Raw genomic sequence first — 21,361 nt, 5'->3', positions numbered from 1 at the left:
TCAAATTAGGAAGATAGACTTAGAAAATTTTCAATCAACACAAAGTGACAATCGACCTCAAAGGGCTTCAACGGATGTTATTCGACGATATCTGACAAAGTTAGATGCAAACTCACTCAAATATATGAGAAATTTTGAAATTCGACTTCAAATTAGGAAGATAGACTTAGAAAATTTTCACTCAACACAAAGTGACAATCGACCTCAATGGGCTTCAAAGGATGTTAATCGACGATATCTGACAATGTTAGATGCAAACTCACTCAAATATATGAGAAATTTTGAAATTCGACTTCAAATTAGGAAAATAGACTTAGAAAATTTTCACTCAACACAAAGTGACAATCGACCTCAATGGGCTTCAAAGGATGTTAATCGACGATATCTGACAAAGTTAGATGCAAACTCACTCAAATATATGAGAAATTTTGAAATTCGACTTCAAATTAGGAAGATAGACTTAGAAAATTTTCAATCAACACAAAGTGACAATCGACCTCAATGGGCTTCAATAGATGTTAATCGACGATATCTGACAAAGTTAGATGCAAACTCACTCAAATATATGAGAAATTTTGAAATTCGACTTCAAATTATGAAAATAGACTTAGAAAATTTTCACTCAACACAAAGTGACAATCGACCTCAATGGGCTTCAAAGGATGTTAATCGACGATATCTGACAAAGTTAGATGCAAACTCACTCAAATATATGAGAAATTTTGAAATTCGACTTCAAATTAGGAAGATAGACTTAGAAAATTTTTAATCAACACAAAGTGACAATCGACCTCAAAGCTTCAACGGATGTAATTCGACGATATCTGACAAAGTTAGATGCAAACTCACTCAAATATATGAGAAATTTTGTAATTCGACTTCAAATTAGGAAGATAGACTTAGAAAATTTTCACTCAACACAAAGTGACAATCGACCTCAAAGGGCTTCAACGGATGTTAATCGACGATATCTGACAAAGTTTGATGCAAACTCACTCAAATATATGAGAAATGTTGAAATTCGACTTCAAATTAGGAAGATGGACTTAGAAAATTTTCACTCAACTCAAAGTGACAATCGACCTCAATAGGCTTCAAAGGATGTTAATCGACGATATCTGACAAAGTTAGATGCAAACTCACTCAAATATATGAGAAATTTTGTAATTCGACTTCAAATTATGAAGATAGACTTAAAAAATTTTCAATCAACACAAAGTGACAATCGACCTCAAAGGGCTTCAACGGATGTAAATCGACGATATCTGACAAAGTTAGATGCAAACTCACTCAAATATATGAGAAATGTTGAAATTCGACTTCAAATTAGGAAGATAGACTTAGAAAATTTTCAATCAACACAAAGTGACAATCGACCTCAAAGGGCTTCAACGGATGTTATTCGACGATATCTGACAAAGTTAGATGCAAACTCACTCAAATATATGAGAAATTTTGAAATTCGACTTCAAATTAGGAAGATAGACTTAGAAAATTTTCACTCAGCACAAAGTGACAATCGACCTCAATGGGCTTCAAAGGATGTTAATCGACGATATCTGACAAAGTTAGATGCAAACTCACTCAAATATATGAGAAATTTTGAAATTCGACTTCAAATTAGGAAGATAGACTTAGAAAATTTTCAATCAACACAAAGTGACAATCGACCTCAAAGGGCTTCAACGGATGTAAATCGACGATATCTGACAAAGTTAGATGCAAACTCACTCAAATATATGAGAAATTTTGAAATTTGACTTCAAATTAGGAAGATAGACTTAGAAAATTTTCAATCAACACAAAGTGACAATCGACCTCAAAGGGCTTCAACGGATGTTATTCGACGATATCTGACAAAGTTAGATGCAAACTCACTCAAATATATGAGAAATTTTGAAATTCGACTTCAAATTAGGAAGATAGACTTAGAAAATTTTCACTCAACACAAAGTGACAATCGACCTCAATGGGCTTCAAAGGATGTTAATCGACGATATCTGACAATGTTAGATGCAAACTCACTCAAATATATGAGAAATTTTGAAATTCGACTTCAAATTAGGAAAATAGACTTAGAAAATTTTCACTCAACACAAAGTGACAATCGACCTCAATGGGCTTCAAAGGATGTTAATCGACGATATCTGACAAAGTTAGATGCAAACTCACTCAAATATATGAGAAATTTTGAAATTCGACTTCAAATTAGGAAGATAGACTTAGAAAATTTTCAATCAACACAAAGTGACAATCGACCTCAAAGCTTCAACGGATGTTATTCGACGATATCTGACAAAGTTAGATGCAAACTCACTCAAATATATGAGAAATGTTGAAATTCGACTTCAAATTAGGAAGATAGACTTAAAAAATTTTCACTCAACACAAAGTGACAATCGACCTCAAAGGGCTTCAACGGATGTAATTCGACGATATCTGACAAAGTTAGATGCAAACTCACTCAAATATATGAGAAATTTTGTAATTCGACTTCAAATTAGGAAGATAGACTTAGAAAATTTTCACTCAACACAAAGTGACAATCGACCTCAAAGGGCTTCAACGGATGTTAATCGACGATATCTGACAAAGTTTGATGCAAACTCACTCAAATATATGAGAAATGTTGAAATTCGACTTCAAATTAGGAAGATGGACTTAGAAAATTTTCACTCAACTCAAAGTGACAATCGACCTCAATAGGCTTCAAAGGATGTTAATCGACGATATCTGACAAAGTTAGATGCAAACTCACTCAAATATATGAGAAATTTTGTAATTCGACTTCAAATTATGAAGATAGACTTAAAAAATTTTCAATCAACACAAAGTGACAATCGACCTCAAAGGGCTTCAACGGATGTAAATCGACGATATCTGACAAAGTTAGATGCAAACTCACTCAAATATATGAGAAATGTTGAAATTCGACTTCAAATTAGGAAGATAGACTTAGAAAATTTTCACTCAACACAAAGTGACAATTGACCTCAATGGGCTTCAAAGGATGTTAATCGACGATATCTGACAAAGTTAGATGCAAACTCACTCAAATATATGAGAAATTTTGAAATTCGACTTCAAATTAGGAAGATAGACTTAGAAAATTTTCAATCAACACAAAGTGACAATCGACCTCAAAGGGCTTCAACGGATGTTAATCGACGATATCTGACAAAGTTTGATGCAAACTCACTCAAATATATGAGAAATGTTGAAATTCGACTTCAAATTAGGAAGATAGACTTAAAAAATTTTCAATCAACACAAAGTGACAATCGACCTCAAAGGGCTTCAACGGATGTAAATCGACGATATCTGACAAAGTTAGATGCAAACTCACTCAAATATATGAGAAATGTTGAAATTCGACTTCAAATTATGAAGATAGACTTAAAAAATTTTCAATCAACACAAAGTGACAATCGACCTCAAAGGGCTTCAACGGATGTAAATCGACGATATCTGACAAAGTTAGATGCAAACTCACTCAAATATATGAGAAATGTTGAAATTCGACTTCAAATTAGGAAGATAGACTTAGAAAATTTTCAATCAACACAAAGTGACAATCGACCTCAAAGGGCTTCAACGGATGTTATTCGACGATATCTGACAAAGTTAGATGCAAACTCACTCAAATATATGAGAAATTTTGAAATTCGACTTCAAATTAGGAAGATAGACTTAGAAAATTTTCACTCAGCACAAAGTGACAATCGACCTCAATGGGCTTCAAAGGATGTTAATCGACGATATCTGACAAAGTTAGATGCAAACTCACTCAAATATATGAGAAATTTTGAAATTCGACTTCAAATTAGGAAGATAGACTTAGAAAATTTTCAATCAACACAAAGTGACAATCGACCTCAAAGGGCTTCAACGGATGTAAATCGACGATATCTGACAAAGTTAGATGCAAACTCACTCAAATATATGAGAAATTTTGAAATTTGACTTCAAATTAGGAAGATAGACTTAGAAAATTTTCAATCAACACAAAGTGACAATCGACCTCAAAGGGCTTCAACGGATGTTATTCGACGATATCTGACAAAGTTAGATGCAAACTCACTCAAATATATGAGAAATTTTGAAATTCGACTTCAAATTAGGAAGATAGACTTAGAAAATTTTCACTCAACACAAAGTGACAATCGACCTCAATGGGCTTCAAAGGATGTTAATCGACGATATCTGACAATGTTAGATGCAAACTCACTCAAATATATGAGAAATTTTGAAATTCGACTTCAAATTAGGAAAATAGACTTAGAAAATTTTCACTCAACACAAAGTGACAATCGACCTCAATGGGCTTCAAAGGATGTTAATCGACGATATCTGACAAAGTTAGATGCAAACTCACTCAAATATATGAGAAATTTTGAAATTCGACTTCAAATTAGGAAGATAGACTTAGAAAATTTTCAATCAACACAAAGTGACAATCGACCTCAAAGCTTCAACGGATGTTATTCGACGATATCTGACAAAGTTAGATGCAAACTCACTCAAATATATGAGAAATGTTGAAATTCGACTTCAAATTAGGAAGATAGACTTAAAAAATTTTCACTCAACACAAAGTGACAATCGACCTCAAAGGGCTTCAACGGATGTAATTCGACGATATCTGACAAAGTTAGATGCAAACTCACTCAAATATATGAGAAATTTTGTAATTCGACTTCAAATTAGGAAGATAGACTTAGAAAATTTTCACTCAACACAAAGTGACAATCGACCTCAAAGGGCTTCAACGGATGTTAATCGACGATATCTGACAAAGTTTGATGCAAACTCACTCAAATATATGAGAAATGTTGAAATTCGACTTCAAATTAGGAAGATGGACTTAGAAAATTTTCACTCAACTCAAAGTGACAATCGACCTCAATAGGCTTCAAAGGATGTTAATCGACGATATCTGACAAAGTTAGATGCAAACTCACTCAAATATATGAGAAATTTTGTAATTCGACTTCAAATTATGAAGATAGACTTAAAAAATTTTCAATCAACACAAAGTGACAATCGACCTCAAAGGGCTTCAACGGATGTAAATCGACGATATCTGACAAAGTTAGATGCAAACTCACTCAAATATATGAGAAATGTTGAAATTCGACTTCAAATTAGGAAGATAGACTTAGAAAATTTTCACTCAACACAAAGTGACAATTGACCTCAATGGGCTTCAAAGGATGTTAATCGACGATATCTGACAAAGTTAGATGCAAACTCACTCAAATATATGAGAAATTTTGAAATTCGACTTCAAATTAGGAAGATAGACTTAGAAAATTTTCAATCAACACAAAGTGACAATCGACCTCAAAGGGCTTCAACGGATGTTAATCGACGATATCTGACAAAGTTTGATGCAAACTCACTCAAATATATGAGAAATGTTGAAATTCGACTTCAAATTAGGAAGATAGACTTAGAAAATTTTCACTCAACACAAAGTGACAATCGACCTCAATGGGCTTCAAAGGATGTTAATCGACGATATCTGACAAAGTTAGATGCAAACTCACTCAAATATATGAGAAATTTTGAAATTCGACTTCAAATTAGGAAGATAGACTTAGAAAATTTTCACTCAACACAAAGTGACAATCGACCTCAATGGGCTTCAAAGGATGTTATTCGACGATATCTGACAAAGTTAGATGCAAACTCACTCAAATATATGAGAAATGTTGAAATTCGACTTCAAATTAGGAAGATAGACTTAGAAAATTTTCACTCAACACAAAGTGACAATCGACCTCAAAGGGCTTCAACGGATGTAATTCGACGATATCTGAGAAAGTTAGATGCAAACTCACTCAAATATATGAGAAATTTTGTAATTCGACTTCAAATTAGGAAGATAGACTTAGAAAATTTTCACTCAACACAAAGTGACAATCGACCTCAAAGGGCTTCAACGGATGTTAATCGACGATATCTGACAAAGTTTGATGCAAACTCACTCAAATATATGAGAAATTTTGAAATTCGACTTCAAATTAGGAAGATAGACTTAGAAAATTTTCAATCAACACAAAGTGACAATCGACCTCAAAGGGCTTCAACGGATGTTAATCGACGATATCTGACAAAGTTAGATGCAAACTCACTCAAATATATGAGAAATGTTGAAATTCGACTTCAAATTAGGAAGATAGACTTAGAAAATTTTCACTCAACACAAAGTGACAATCGACCTCAAAGGGCTTCAACGGATGTTAATCGACGATATCTGACAAAGTTTGATGCAAACTCACTCAAATATATGAGAAATTTTGAAATTCGACTTCAAATTAGGAAGATAGACTTAGAAAATTTTCACTCAATACAAAGTGACAATCGACCTCAATGGGCTTCAAAGGATGTTAATCGACGATATCTGACAGAGTTAGATGCAAACTCACTCAAATATATGAGAAATTTTGAAATTCGACTTCAAATTAGGAAGATAGACTTAGAAAATTTTCACTCAACACAAAGTGACAATCGACCTCAATGGGCTTCAAAGGATGTTAATCGACGATATCTGACAAAGTTAGATGCAAACTCACTCAAATAAATGAGAAATTTTGAAATTCGACTTCAAATTAGGAAGATAGACTTAGAAAATTTTCACTCAACACAAAGTGACAATCGACCTCAATGGGCTTCAAAGTATGTTAATCGACGATATCTGACAAAGTTAGATGCAAACTCACTCAAATATATGAGAAATTTTGAAATTCGACTTCAAATTAGGAAAATAGACTTAGAAAATTTTCAATCAACACAAAGTGACAATCGACCTCAAAGGGCTTCAACGGATGTAAATCGACGATATCTGACAAAGTTAGATGCAAACTCACTCAAATATATGAGAAATTTTGAAATTTGACTTCAAATTAGGAAGATAGACTTAGAAAATTTTCAATCAACACAAAGTGACAATCGACCTCAAAGGGCTTCAACGGATGTTATTCGACGATATCTGACAAAGTTAGATGCAAACTCACTCAAATATATGAGAAATTTTGTAATTCGACTTCAAATTAGGAAGATAGACTTAGAAAATTTTCACTCAACACAAAGTGACAATCGACCTCAATGGGCTTCAAAGGATGTTAATCGACGATATCTGACAAAGTTAGATGCAAACTCACTCAAATATATGAGAAATGTTGAAATTCGACTTCAAATTAGGAAGATAGACTTAGAAAATTTTCACTCAACACAAAGTGACAATCGACCTCAATGGGCTTCAAAGGATGTTAATCGACGATATCTGACAAAGTTAGATGCAAACTCACTCAAATATATGAGAAATTTTGAAATTCGACTTCAAATTAGGAAGATAGACTTAGAAAATTTTCACTCAATACAAAGTGACAATCGACCTCAATGGGCTTCAAAGGATGTTAATCGACGATATCTGACAGAGTTAGATGCAAACTCACTCAAATATATGAGAAATTTTGAAATTCGACTTCAAATTAGGAAGATAGACTTAGAAAATTTTCACTCAACACAAAGTGACAATCGACCTCAATGGGCTTCAAAGGATGTTAATCGACGATATCTGACAAAGTTAGATGCAAACTCACTCAAATAAATGAGAAATTTTGAAATTCGACTTCAAATTAGGAAGATAGACTTAGAAAATTTTCACTCAACACAAAGTGACAATCGACCTCAATGGGCTTCAAAGTATGTTAATCGACGATATCTGACAAAGTTAGATGCAAACTCACTCAAATATATGAGAAATTTTGAAATTCGACTTCAAATTAGGAAAATAGACTTAGAAAATTTTCAATCAACACAAAGTGACAATCGACCTCAAAGGGCTTCAACGGATGTTATTCGACGATATCTGACAAAGTTAGATGCAAACTCACTCAAATATATGAGAAATTTCGAAATTCGACTTCAAATTAGGAAGATAGACTTAGAAAATTTTCACTCAACACAAAGTGACAATCGACCTCAATGGGCTTCAAAGGATGTTAATCGACGATATCTGACAAAGTTAGATGCAAACTCACTCAAATATATGAGAAATTTTGAAATTCGACTTCAAATTAGGAAGATAGACTTAGAAAATTTTCAATCAACACAAAGTGACAATCGACCTCAAAGGGCTTCAACGGATGTAAATCGACGATATCTGACAAAGTTAGATGCAAACTCACTCAAATATATGAGAAATTTTGAAATTTGACTTCAAATTAGGAAGATAGACTTAGAAAATTTTCAATCAACACAAAGTGACAATCGACCTCAAAGGGCTTCAACGGATGTTATTCGACGATATCTGACAAAGTTAGATGCAAACTCACTCAAATATATGAGAAATTTTGAAATTCGACTTCAAATTAGGAAGATAGACTTAGAAAATTTTCACTCAACACAAAGTGACAATCGACCTCAATGGGCTTCAAAGGATGTTAATCGACGATATCTGACAATGTTGAATGCAAACTCACTCAAATATATGAGAAATTTTGAAATTCGACTTCAAATTAGGAAGATAGACTTAGAAAATTTTCACTCAACACAAAGTGACAATCGACCTCAATGGGCTTCAATAGATGTTAATCGACGATATCTGACAAAGTTAGATGCAAACTCACTCAAATATATGAGAAATTTTGAAATTCGACTTCAAATTATGAAAATAGACTTAGAAAATTTTCACTCAACACAAAGTGACAATCGACCTCAAAGGGCTTCAACGGATGTTATTCGACGATATCTGACAAAGTTAGATGCAAACTCACTCAAATATATGAGAAATTTTGAAATTCGACTTCAAATTAGGAAGATAGACTTAGAAAATTTTCACTCAACACAAAGTGACAATCGACCTCAATGGGCTTCAAAGGATGTTAATCGACGATATCTGACAATGTTGAATGCAAACTCACTCAAATATATGAGAAATTTTGAAATTCGACTTCAAATTAGGAAGATAGACTTAGAAAATTTTCACTCAACACAAAGTGACAATCGACCTCAATGGGCTTCAATAGATGTTAATCGACGATATCTGACAAAGTTAGATGCAAACTCACTCAAATATATGAGAAATTTTGAAATTCGACTTCAAATTATGAAAATAGACTTAGAAAATTTTCACTCAACACAAAGTGACAATCGACCTCAATGGGCTTCAAAGGATGTTAATCGACGATATCTGACAAAGTTAGATGCAAACTCACTCAAATATATGAGAAATTTTGAAATTCGACTTCAAATTAGGAAGATAGACTTAGAAAATTTTCACTCAACACAAAGTGACAATCGACCTCAAAGGGCTTCAACGGATGTTAATCGACGATATCTGACAAAGTTTGATGCAAACTCACTCAAATATATGAGAAATGTTGAAATTCGACTTCAAATTAGGAAGATGGACTTAGAAAATTTTCACTCAACTCAAAGTGACAATCGACCTCAATAGGCTTCAAAGGATGTTAATCGACGATATCTGACAAAGTTAGATGCAAACTCACTCAAATATATGAGAAATTTTGTAATTCGACTTCAAATTATGAAGATAGACTTAAAAAATTTTCAATCAACACAAAGTGACAATCGACCTCAAAGGGCTTCAACGGATGTAAATCGACGATATCTGACAAAGTTAGATGCAAACTCACTCAAATATATGAGAAATGTTGAAATTCGACTTCAAATTAGGAAGATAGACTTAGAAAATTTTCAATCAACACAAAGTGACAATCGACCTCAAAGGGCTTCAACGGATGTTATTCGACGATATCTGACAAAGTTAGATGCAAACTCACTCAAATATATGAGAAATTTTGAAATTCGACTTCAAATTAGGAAGATAGACTTAGAAAATTTTCACTCAACACAAAGTGACAATCGACCTCAAAGGGCTTCAACGGATGTAATTCGACGATATCTGAGAAAGTTAGATGCAAACTCACTCAAATATATGAGAAATTTTGTAATTCGACTTCAAATTAGGAAGATAGACTTAGAAAATTTTCACTCAACACAAAGTGACAATCGACCTCAAAGGGCTTCAACGGATGTTAATCGACGATATCTGACAAAGTTTGATGCAAACTCACTCAAATATATGAGAAATTTTGAAATTCGACTTCAAATTAGGAAGATAGACTTAGAAAATTTTCAATCAACACAAAGTGACAATCGACCTCAAAGGGCTTCAACGGATGTTAATCGACGATATCTGACAAAGTTAGATGCAAACTCACTCAAATATATGAGAAATGTTGAAATTCGACTTCAAATTAGGAAGATAGACTTAGAAAATTTTCACTCAACACAAAGTGACAATCGACCTCAAAGGGCTTCAACGGATGTTAATCGACGATATCTGACAAAGTTTGATGCAAACTCACTCAAATATATGAGAAATTTTGAAATTCGACTTCAAATTAGGAAGATAGACTTAGAAAATTTTCAATCAACACAAAGTGACAATCGACCTCAAAGGGCTTCAACGGATGTAAATCGACGATATCTGACAAAGTTAGATGCAAACTCACTCAAATATATGAGAAATTTTGAAATTTGACTTCAAATTAGGAAGATAGACTTAGAAAATTTTCAATCAACACAAAGTGACAATCGACCTCAAAGGGCTTCAACGGATGTTATTCGACGATATCTGACAAAGTTAGATGCAAACTCACTCAAATATATGAGAAATTTTGAAATTCGACTTCAAATTAGGAAGATAGACTTAGAAAATTTTCACTCAACACAAAGTGACAATCGACCTCAATGGGCTTCAAAGGATGTTAATCGACGATATCTGACAATGTTAGATGCAAACTCACTCAAATATATGAGAAATTTTGAAATTCGACTTCAAATTAGGAAAATAGACTTAGAAAATTTTCAATCAACACAAAGTGACAATCGACCTCAATCGGCTTCAGTGGATGTTAATCGACGATATCTGACAAAGTTAGATGCAAACTCAATCAAATATATGAGAAATGTTGAAATTCGACTTCAAATTAGGAATATAGACTTAGAAAATTTTCAATCAACACAAAGTGACAATCGACCTCAAAGGGCTTCAATGTATGTATATCGACGATATCTGACAAAGTTAGATGCAAACTCACTCAAATATATGAGAAATTTTGAAATTCGACTTCAAATTATGAAAATAGACTTAGAAAATTTTCACTCAACAAAAAGTGACAATCGACCTCAAAGGGCTTCAACGGATGTTATTCGACGATATCTGACAAAGTTAGATGCAAACTCAATCAAATATATGAGAAATTTTGAAATTCGACTTCAAATTAGGAAGATAGACTTAGAAAATTTTCACTCAACACAAAGTGACAATCGACCTCAATGGGCTTCAATAGATGTTAATCGACGATATCTGACAAAGTTAGATGCAAACTCACTCAAATATATGAGAAATTTTGAAATTCGACTTCAAATTATGAAAATAGACTTAGAAAATTTTCACTCAACACAAAGTGACAATCGACCTCAAAGGGCTTCAACGGATGTTATTCGACGATATCTGACAAAGTTAGATGCAAACTCACTCAAATATATGAGAAATTTTGAAATTCGACTTCAAATTAGGAAGATAGACTTAGAAAATTTTCACTCAACACAAAGTGACAATCGACCTCAATGGGCTTCAAAGGATGTTAATCGACGATATCTGACAATGTTGAATGCAAACTCACTCAAATATATGAGAAATTTTGAAATTCGACTTCAAATTAGGAAGATAGACTTAGAAAATTTTCACTCAACACAAAGTGACAATCGACCTCAATGGGCTTCAATAGATGTTAATCGACGATATCTGACAAAGTTAGATGCAAACTCACTCAAATATATGAGAAATTTTGAAATTCGACTTCAAATTATGAAAATAGACTTAGAAAATTTTCACTCAACACAAAGTGACAATCGACCTCAATGGGCTTCAAAGGATGTTAATCGACGATATCTGACAAAGTTAGATGCAAACTCACTCAAATATATGAGAAATTTTGAAATTCGACTTCAAATTAGGAAGATAGACTTAGAAAATTTTTAATCAACACAAAGTGACAATCGACCTCAAAGCTTCAACGGATGTAATTCGACGATATCTGACAAAGTTAGATGCAAACTCACTCAAATATATGAGAAATTTTGTAATTCGACTTCAAATTAGGAAGATAGACTTAGAAAATTTTCACTCAACACAAAGTGACAATCGACCTCAAAGGGCTTCAACGGATGTTAATCGACGATATCTGACAAAGTTTGATGCAAACTCACTCAAATATATGAGAAATGTTGAAATTCGACTTCAAATTAGGAAGATGGACTTAGAAAATTTTCACTCAACTCAAAGTGACAATCGACCTCAATAGGCTTCAAAGGATGTTAATCGACGATATCTGACAAAGTTAGATGCAAACTCACTCAAATATATGAGAAATTTTGTAATTCGACTTCAAATTATGAAGATAGACTTAAAAAATTTTCAATCAACACAAAGTGACAATCGACCTCAAAGGGCTTCAACGGATGTAAATCGACGATATCTGACAAAGTTAGATGCAAACTCACTCAAATATATGAGAAATGTTGAAATTCGACTTCAAATTAGGAAGATAGACTTAGAAAATTTTCAATCAACACAAAGTGACAATCGACCTCAAAGGGCTTCAACGGATGTTATTCGACGATATCTGACAAAGTTAGATGCAAACTCACTCAAATATATGAGAAATTTTGAAATTCGACTTCAAATTAGGAAGATAGACTTAGAAAATTTTCACTCAGCACAAAGTGACAATCGACCTCAATGGGCTTCAAAGGATGTTAATCGACGATATCTGACAAAGTTAGATGCAAACTCACTCAAATATATGAGAAATTTTGAAATTCGACTTCAAATTAGGAAGATAGACTTAGAAAATTTTCAATCAACACAAAGTGACAATCGACCTCAAAGGGCTTCAACGGATGTAAATCGACGATATCTGACAAAGTTAGATGCAAACTCACTCAAATATATGAGAAATTTTGAAATTTGACTTCAAATTAGGAAGATAGACTTAGAAAATTTTCAATCAACACAAAGTGACAATCGACCTCAAAGGGCTTCAACGGATGTTATTCGACGATATCTGACAAAGTTAGATGCAAACTCACTCAAATATATGAGAAATTTTGAAATTCGACTTCAAATTAGGAAGATAGACTTAGAAAATTTTCACTCAACACAAAGTGACAATCGACCTCAATGGGCTTCAAAGGATGTTAATCGACGATATCTGACAATGTTAGATGCAAACTCACTCAAATATATGAGAAATTTTGAAATTCGACTTCAAATTAGGAAAATAGACTTAGAAAATTTTCACTCAACACAAAGTGACAATCGACCTCAATGGGCTTCAAAGGATGTTATTCGACGATATCTGACAAAGTTAGATGCAAACTCACTCAAATATATGAGAAATGTTGAAATTCGACTTCAAATTAGGAAGATAGACTTAGAAAATTTTCACTCAACACAAAGTGACAATCGACCTCAAAGGGCTTCAACGGATGTAATTCGACGATATCTGACAAAGTTAGATGCAAACTCACTCAAATATATGAGAAATTTTGTAATTCGACTTCAAATTAGGAAGATAGACTTAGAAAATTTTCACTCAACACAAAGTGACAATCGACCTCAAAGGGCTTCAACGGATGTTAATCGACGATATCTGACAAAGTTTGATGCAAACTCACTCAAATATATGAGAAATGTTGAAATTCGACTTCAAATTAGGAAGATGGACTTAGAAAATTTTCACTCAACTCAAAGTGACAATCGACCTCAATAGGCTTCAAAGGATGTTAATCGACGATATCTGACAAAGTTAGATGCAAACTCACTCAAATATATGAGAAATTTTGTAATTCGACTTCAAATTATGAAGATAGACTTAAAAAATTTTCAATCAACACAAAGTGACAATCGACCTCAAAGGGCTTCAACGGATGTGAATCGACGATATCTGACAAAGTTAGATGCAAACTCACTCAAATATATGAGAAATGTTGAAATTCGACTTTAAATTAGGAAGATAGACTTAGAAAATTTTCAGTCAACACAAAGTGACAATCGACCTCAATGGGCTTCAAAGGATGTTAATCGACGATATCTGACAAAGTTAGATGCAAACTCACTCAAATATATGAGAAATTTTGAAATTCGACTTCAAATTAGGAAGATAGACTTAGAAAATTTTCACTCAACACAAAGTGACAATCGACCTCAAAGGGCTTCAACGGATGTTATTCGACGATATCTGACAAAGTTAGATGCAAACTCACTCAAATATATGAGAAATTTTGAAATTCGACTTCAAATTAGGAAGATGGACTTAGAAAATTTTCACTCAACTCAAAGTGACAATCGACCTTAATAGGCTTCAAAGGATGTTAATCGACGATATCTGACAAAGTTAGATGCAAACTCACTCAAATATATGAGAAATTTTGTAATTCGACTTCAAATTATGAAGATAGACTTAAAAAATTTTCAATCAACACAAAGTGACAATCGACCTCAAAGGGCTTCAACGGATGTAAATCGACGATATCTGACAAAGTTAGATGCAAACTCACTCAAATATATGAGAAATGTTGAAATTCGACTTCAAATTAGGAAGATAGACTTAGAAAATTTTCACTCAACACAAAGTGACAATTGACCTCAATGGGCTTCAAAGGATGTTAATCGACGATATCTGACAAAGTTAGATGCAAACTCACTCAAATATATGAGAAATTTTGAAATTCGACTTCAAATTAGGAAGATAGACTTAGAAAATTTTCAATCAACACAAAGTGACAATCGACCTCAAAGGGCTTCAACGGATGTTAATCGACGATATCTGACAAAGTTTGATGCAAACTCACTCAAATATATGAGAAATGTTGAAATTCGACTTCAAATTAGGAAGATAGACTTAGAAAATTTTCACTCAACACAAAGTGACAATCGACCTCAATGGGCTTCAAAGGATGTTAATCGACGATATCTGACAAAGTTAGATGCAAACTCACTCAAATATATGAGAAATTTTGAAATTCGACTTCAAATTAGGAAGATAGACTTAGAAAATTTTCACTCAACACAAAGTGACAATCGACCTCAATGGGCTTCAAAGGATGTTATTCGACGATATCTGACAAAGTTAGATGCAAACTCACTCAAATATATGAGAAATGTTGAAATTCGACTTCAAATTAGGAAGATAGACTTAGAAAATTTTCACTCAACACAAAGTGACAATCGACCTCAAAGGGCTTCAACGGATGTAATTCGACGATATCTGACAAAGTTAGATGCAAACTCACTCAAATATATGAGAAATTTTGTAATTCGACTTCAAATTAGGAAGATAGACTTAGAAAATTTTCACTCAACACAAAGTGACAATCGACCTCAAAGGGCTTCAACGGATGTTAATCGACGATATCTGACAAAGTTTGATGCAAACTCACTCAAATATATGAGAAATGTTGAAATTCGACTTCAAATTAGGAAGATGGACTTAGAAAATTTTCACTCAACTCAAAGTGACAATCGACCTTAATAGGCTTCAAAGGATGTTAATCGACGATATCTGACAAAGTTAGATGCAAACTCACTCAAATATATGAGAAATTTTGTAATTCGACTTCAAATTATGAAGATAGACTTAAAAAATTTTCAATCAACACAAAGTGACAATCGACCTCAAAGGGCTTCAACGGATGTAAATCGACGATATCTGACAAAGTTAGATGCAAACTCACTCAAATATATGAGAAATGTTGAAATTCGACTTCAAATTAGGAAGATAGACTTAGAAAATTTTCACTCAACACAAAGTGACAATTGACCTCAATGGGCTTCAAAGGATGTTAATCGACGATATCTGACAAAGTTAGATGCAAACTCACTCAAATATATGAGAAATTTTGAAATTCGACTTCAAATTAGGAAGATAGACTTAGAAAATTTTCAATCAACACAAAGTGACAATCGACCTCAAAGGGCTTCAACGGATGTTAATCGACGATATCTGACAAAGTTTGATGCAAACTCACTCAAATATATGAGAAATGTTGAAATTCGACTTCAAATTAGGAAGATAGACTTAGAAAATTTTCACTCAACACAAAGTGACAATCGACCTCAATGGGCTTCAAAGGATGTTAATCGACGATATCTGACAAAGTTAGATGCAAACTCACTCAAATATATGAGAAATTTTGAAATTCGACTTCAAATTAGGAAGATAGACTTAGAAAATTTTCACTCAACACAAAGTGACAATCGACCTCAATGGGCTTCAAAGGATGTTATTCGACGATATCTGACAAAGTTAGATGCAAACTCACTCAAATATATGAGAAATGTTGAAATTCGACTTCAAATTAGGAAGATAGACTTAGAAAATTTTCACTCAACACAAAGTGACAATCGACCTCAAAAGGCTTCAACGGATGTAATTCGACGATATCTGACAAAGTTAGATGCAAACTCACTCAAATATATGAGAAATTTTGTAATTCGACTTCAAATTAGGAAGATAGACTTAGAAAATTTTCACTCAACACAAAGTGACAATCGACCTCAATAGGCTTCAAAGGATGTTAATCGACGATATCTGACAAAGTTAGATGCAAACTCACTCAAATATATGAGAAATTTTGTAATTCGACTTCAAATTATGAAGATAGACTTAAAAAATTTTCAATCAACACAAAGTGACAATCGACCTCAAAGGGCTTCAACGGATGTAAATCGACGATATCTGACAAAGTTTGATGCAAACTCACTCAAATATATGAGAAATGTTGAAATTCGACTTCAAATTAGGAAGATAGACTTAGAAAATTTTCACTCAACACAAAGTGACAATCGACCTCAATCGGCTTTAAAGGATGTTAATCGACGATATCTGACAAAGTTAGATGCAAACTCACTCAAATATATGAGAAATTTTGAAATTCGACTTCAAATTAGGAAGATAGACTTAGAAAATTTTCACTCAACACAAAGTGACAATCGACCTCAATGGGCTTCAAAGGATGTTATTCGACGATATCTGACAAAGTTAGATGCAAACTCACTCAAATATATGAGAAATGTTGAAATTCGACTTCAAATTAGGAAGATAGACTTAGAAAATTTTCACTCAACACAAAGTGACAATCGACCTCAAAGGGCTTCAACGGATGTAATTCGACGATATCTGACAAAGTTAGATGCAAACTCACTCAAATATATGAGAAATTTTGTAATTCGACTTCAAATTAGGAAGATAGACTTAGAAAATTTTCACTCAACACAAAGTGACAATCGACCTCAATAGGCTTCAAAGGATGTTAATCGACGATATCTGACAAAGTTAGATGCAAACTCACTCAAATATATGAGAAATTTTGTAATTCGACTTCAAATTATGAAGATAGACTTAAAAAATTTTCAATCAACACAAAGTGACAATCGACCTCAAAGGGCTTCAACGGATGTAAATCGACGATATCTGACAAAGTTAGATGCAAACTCACTCAAATATATGAGAAATGTTGAAATTCGACTTCAAATTAGGAAGATAGACTTAGAAAATTTTCACTCAACACAAAGTGACAATTGACCTCAATGGGCTTCAAAGGATGTTAATCGACGATATCTGACAAAGTTAGATGCAAACTCACTCAAATATATGAGAAATTTTGAAATTCGACTTCAAATTAGGAAGATAGACTTAGAAAATTTTCAATCAACACAAAGTGACAATCGACCTCAAACGGCTTCAACGGATGTTAATCGACGATATCTGACAAAGTTTGATGCAAACTCACTCAAATATATGAGAAATGTTGAAATTCGACTTTAAATTAGGAAGATAGACTTAGAAAATTTTCACTCAACACAAAGTGACAATCGACCTCAATGGGCTTCAAAGGATGTTAATCGACGATATCTGACAAAGTTAGATGCAAACTCACTCAAATATATGAGAAATTTTGAAATTCGACTTCAAATTAGGAAGATAGACTTAGAAAATTTTCACTCAACACAAAGTGACAATCGACCTCAATGGGCTTCAAAGGATGTTAATCGACGATATCTGACAGAGTTAGATGCAAACTCACTCAAATATATGAGAAATTTTGAAATTCGACTTCAAATTAGGAAGATAGACTTAGAAAATTTTCAATCAACACAAAGTGACAATCGACCTCAAAGGGCTTCAACGGATGTTATTCGACGATATCTGACAAAGTTAGATGCAAACTCACTCAAATATATGAGAAATGTTGAAATTCGACTTCAAATTAGGAAGATAGACTTAGAAAATTTTCACTCAACACAAAGTGACAATCGACCTCAAAGGGCTTCAACGGATGTAATTCGACGATATCTGACAAAGTTAGATGCAAACTCACTCAAATATATGAGAAATTTTGTAATTCGACTTCAAATTAGGAAGATAGACTTAGAAAATTTTCACTCAACACAAAGTGACAATCGACCTCAAAGGGCTTCAACGGATGTTAATCGACGATATCTGACAAAGTTTGATGCAAACTCACTCAAATATATGAGAAATGTTGAAATTCGACTTCAAATTAGGAAGATAGACTTAGAAAATTTTCACTCAACACAAAGTGACAATCGACCTCAAAGGGCTTCAACGGATGTAATTCGACGATATCTGACAAAGTTAGATGCAAACTCACTCAAATATATGAGAAATTTTGTAATTCGACTTCAAATTAGGAAGATAGACTTAGAAAATTTTCACTCAACACAAAGTGACAATCGACCTCAAAGGGCTTCAACGGATGTTAATCGACGATATCTGACAAAGTTTGATGCAAACTCACTCAAATATATGAGAAATGTTGAAATTCGACTTCAAATTAGGAAGATGGACTTAGAAAATTTTCACTCAACTCAAAGTGACAATCGACCTCAATAGGCTTCAAAGGATGTTAATCGACGATATCTGACAAAGTTAGATGCAAACTCACTCAAATATATGAGAAATTTTGTAATTCGACTTCAAATTATGAAGATAGACTTAAAAAATTTTCAATCAACACAAAGTGACAATCGACCTCAAAGGGCTTCAACGGATGTAAATCGACGATATCTGACAAAGTTAGATGCAAACTCACTCAAATATATGAGAAATGTTGAAATTCGACTTCAAATTAGGAAGATAGACTTAGAAAATTTTCACTCAACACAAAGTGACAATCGACCTCAAAGGGCTTCAACGGATGTTAATCGACGATATCTGACAAAGTTAGATGCAAACTCACTCAAATATATGAGAAATTTTGAAATTCGACTTCAAATTAGGAAGATAGACTTAGAAAATTTTCAATCAACACAAAGTGACAATCGACCTCAAAGGGCTTCAACGGATGTTAATCGACGATATCTGACAAAGTTTGATGCAAACTCACTCAAATATATGAGAAATGTTGAAATTCGACTTCAAATTAGGAAGATAGACTTAGAAAATTTTCACTCAACACAAAGTGACAATTGACCTCAATGGGCTTCAAAGGATGTTAATCGACGATATCTGACAAAGTTAGATGCAAACTCACTCAAATATATGAGAAATTTTGAAATTCGACTTCAAATTAGGAAGATAGACTTAGAAAATTTTCAATCAACACAAAGTGACAATCGACCTCAATGGGCTTCAAAGGATGTTAATCGACGATATCTGACAAAGTTAGATGCAAACTCACTCAAATATATGAGAAATTTTGAAATTCGACTTCAAATTAGGAAGATAGACTTAGAAAATTTTCAATCAACACAAAGTGACAATCGACCTCAAAGGGCTTCAACGGATGTTAATCGACGATATCTGACATAGTTTGATGCAAACTCACTCAAATATATGAGAAATGTTGAAATTCGACTTCAAATTAGGAAGATAGACTTAGAAAATTTTCACTCAACACAAAGTGACAATCGACCTCAATGGGCTTCAAAGGATGTTAATCGACGATATCTGACAAAGTTAGATGCAAACTCACTCAAATATATGAGAAATTTTGAAATTCGACTTCAAATTAGGAAGATAGACTTAGAAAATTTTCACTCAACACAAAGTGACAATCGACCTCAATGGGCTTCAAAGGATGTTATTCGACGATATCTGACAAAGTTAGATGCAAACTCACTCAAATATATGAGAAATGTTGAAATTCGACTTCAAATTAGGAAGATAGACTTAGAAAATTTTCACTCAACACAAAGTGACAATCGACCTCAAAAGGCTTCAACGGATGTAATTCGACGATATCTGACAAAGTTAGATGCAAACTCACTCAAATATATGAGAAATTTTGTAATTCGACTTCAAATTAGGAAGATAGACTTAGAAAATTTTCACTCAACACAAAGTGACAATCGACCTCAATAGGCTTCAAAGGATGTTAATCGACGATATCTGACAAAGTTAGATGCAAACTCACTCAAATATATGAGAAATTTTGTAATTCGACTTCAAATTATGAAGATAGACTTAAAAAATTTTCAATCAACACAAAGTGACAATCGACCTCAAAGGGCTTCAACGGATGTAAATCGACGATATCTGACAAAGTTTGATGCAAACTCACTCAAATATATGAGAAATGTTGAAATTCGACTTCAAATTAGGAAGATAGACTTAGAAAATTTTCACTCAACACAAAGTGACAATCGACCTCAATCGGCTTCAAAGGATGTTAATCGACGATATCTGACAAAGTTAGATGCAAACTCACTCAAATATATGAGAAATTTTGAAATTCGACTTCAAATTAGGAAGATAGACTTAGAAAATTTTCACTCAACACAAAGTGACAATCGACCTCAATGGGCTTCAAAGGATGTTATTCGACGATATCTGACAAAGTTAGATGCAAACTCACTCAAATATATGAGAAATGTTGAAATTCGACTTCAAATTAGGAAGATAGACTTAGAAAATTTTCACTCAACACAAAGTGACAATCGACCTCAAAGGGCTTCAACGGATGTAATTCGACGATATCTGACAAAGTTAGATGCAAACTCACTCAAATATATGAGAAATTTTGTAATTCGACTTCAAATTAGGAAGATAGACTTAGAAAATTTTCACTCAACACAAAGTGACAATCGACCTCAATAGGCTTCAAAGGATGTTAATCGACGATATCTGACAAAGTTAGATGCAAACTCACTCAAATATATGAGAAATTTTGTAATTCGACTTCAAATTATGAAGATAGACTTAAAAAATTTTCAATCAACACAAAGTGACAATCG

Source organism: Diorhabda carinulata, chromosome 9 (assembly GCF_026250575.1).
Source record: "Diorhabda carinulata isolate Delta chromosome 9, icDioCari1.1, whole genome shotgun sequence".
Taxonomy (NCBI): Eukaryota; Metazoa; Arthropoda; class Insecta; order Coleoptera; family Chrysomelidae; genus Diorhabda; species Diorhabda carinulata.
Note: the sequence above shows the minus strand (reverse complement) of the source record.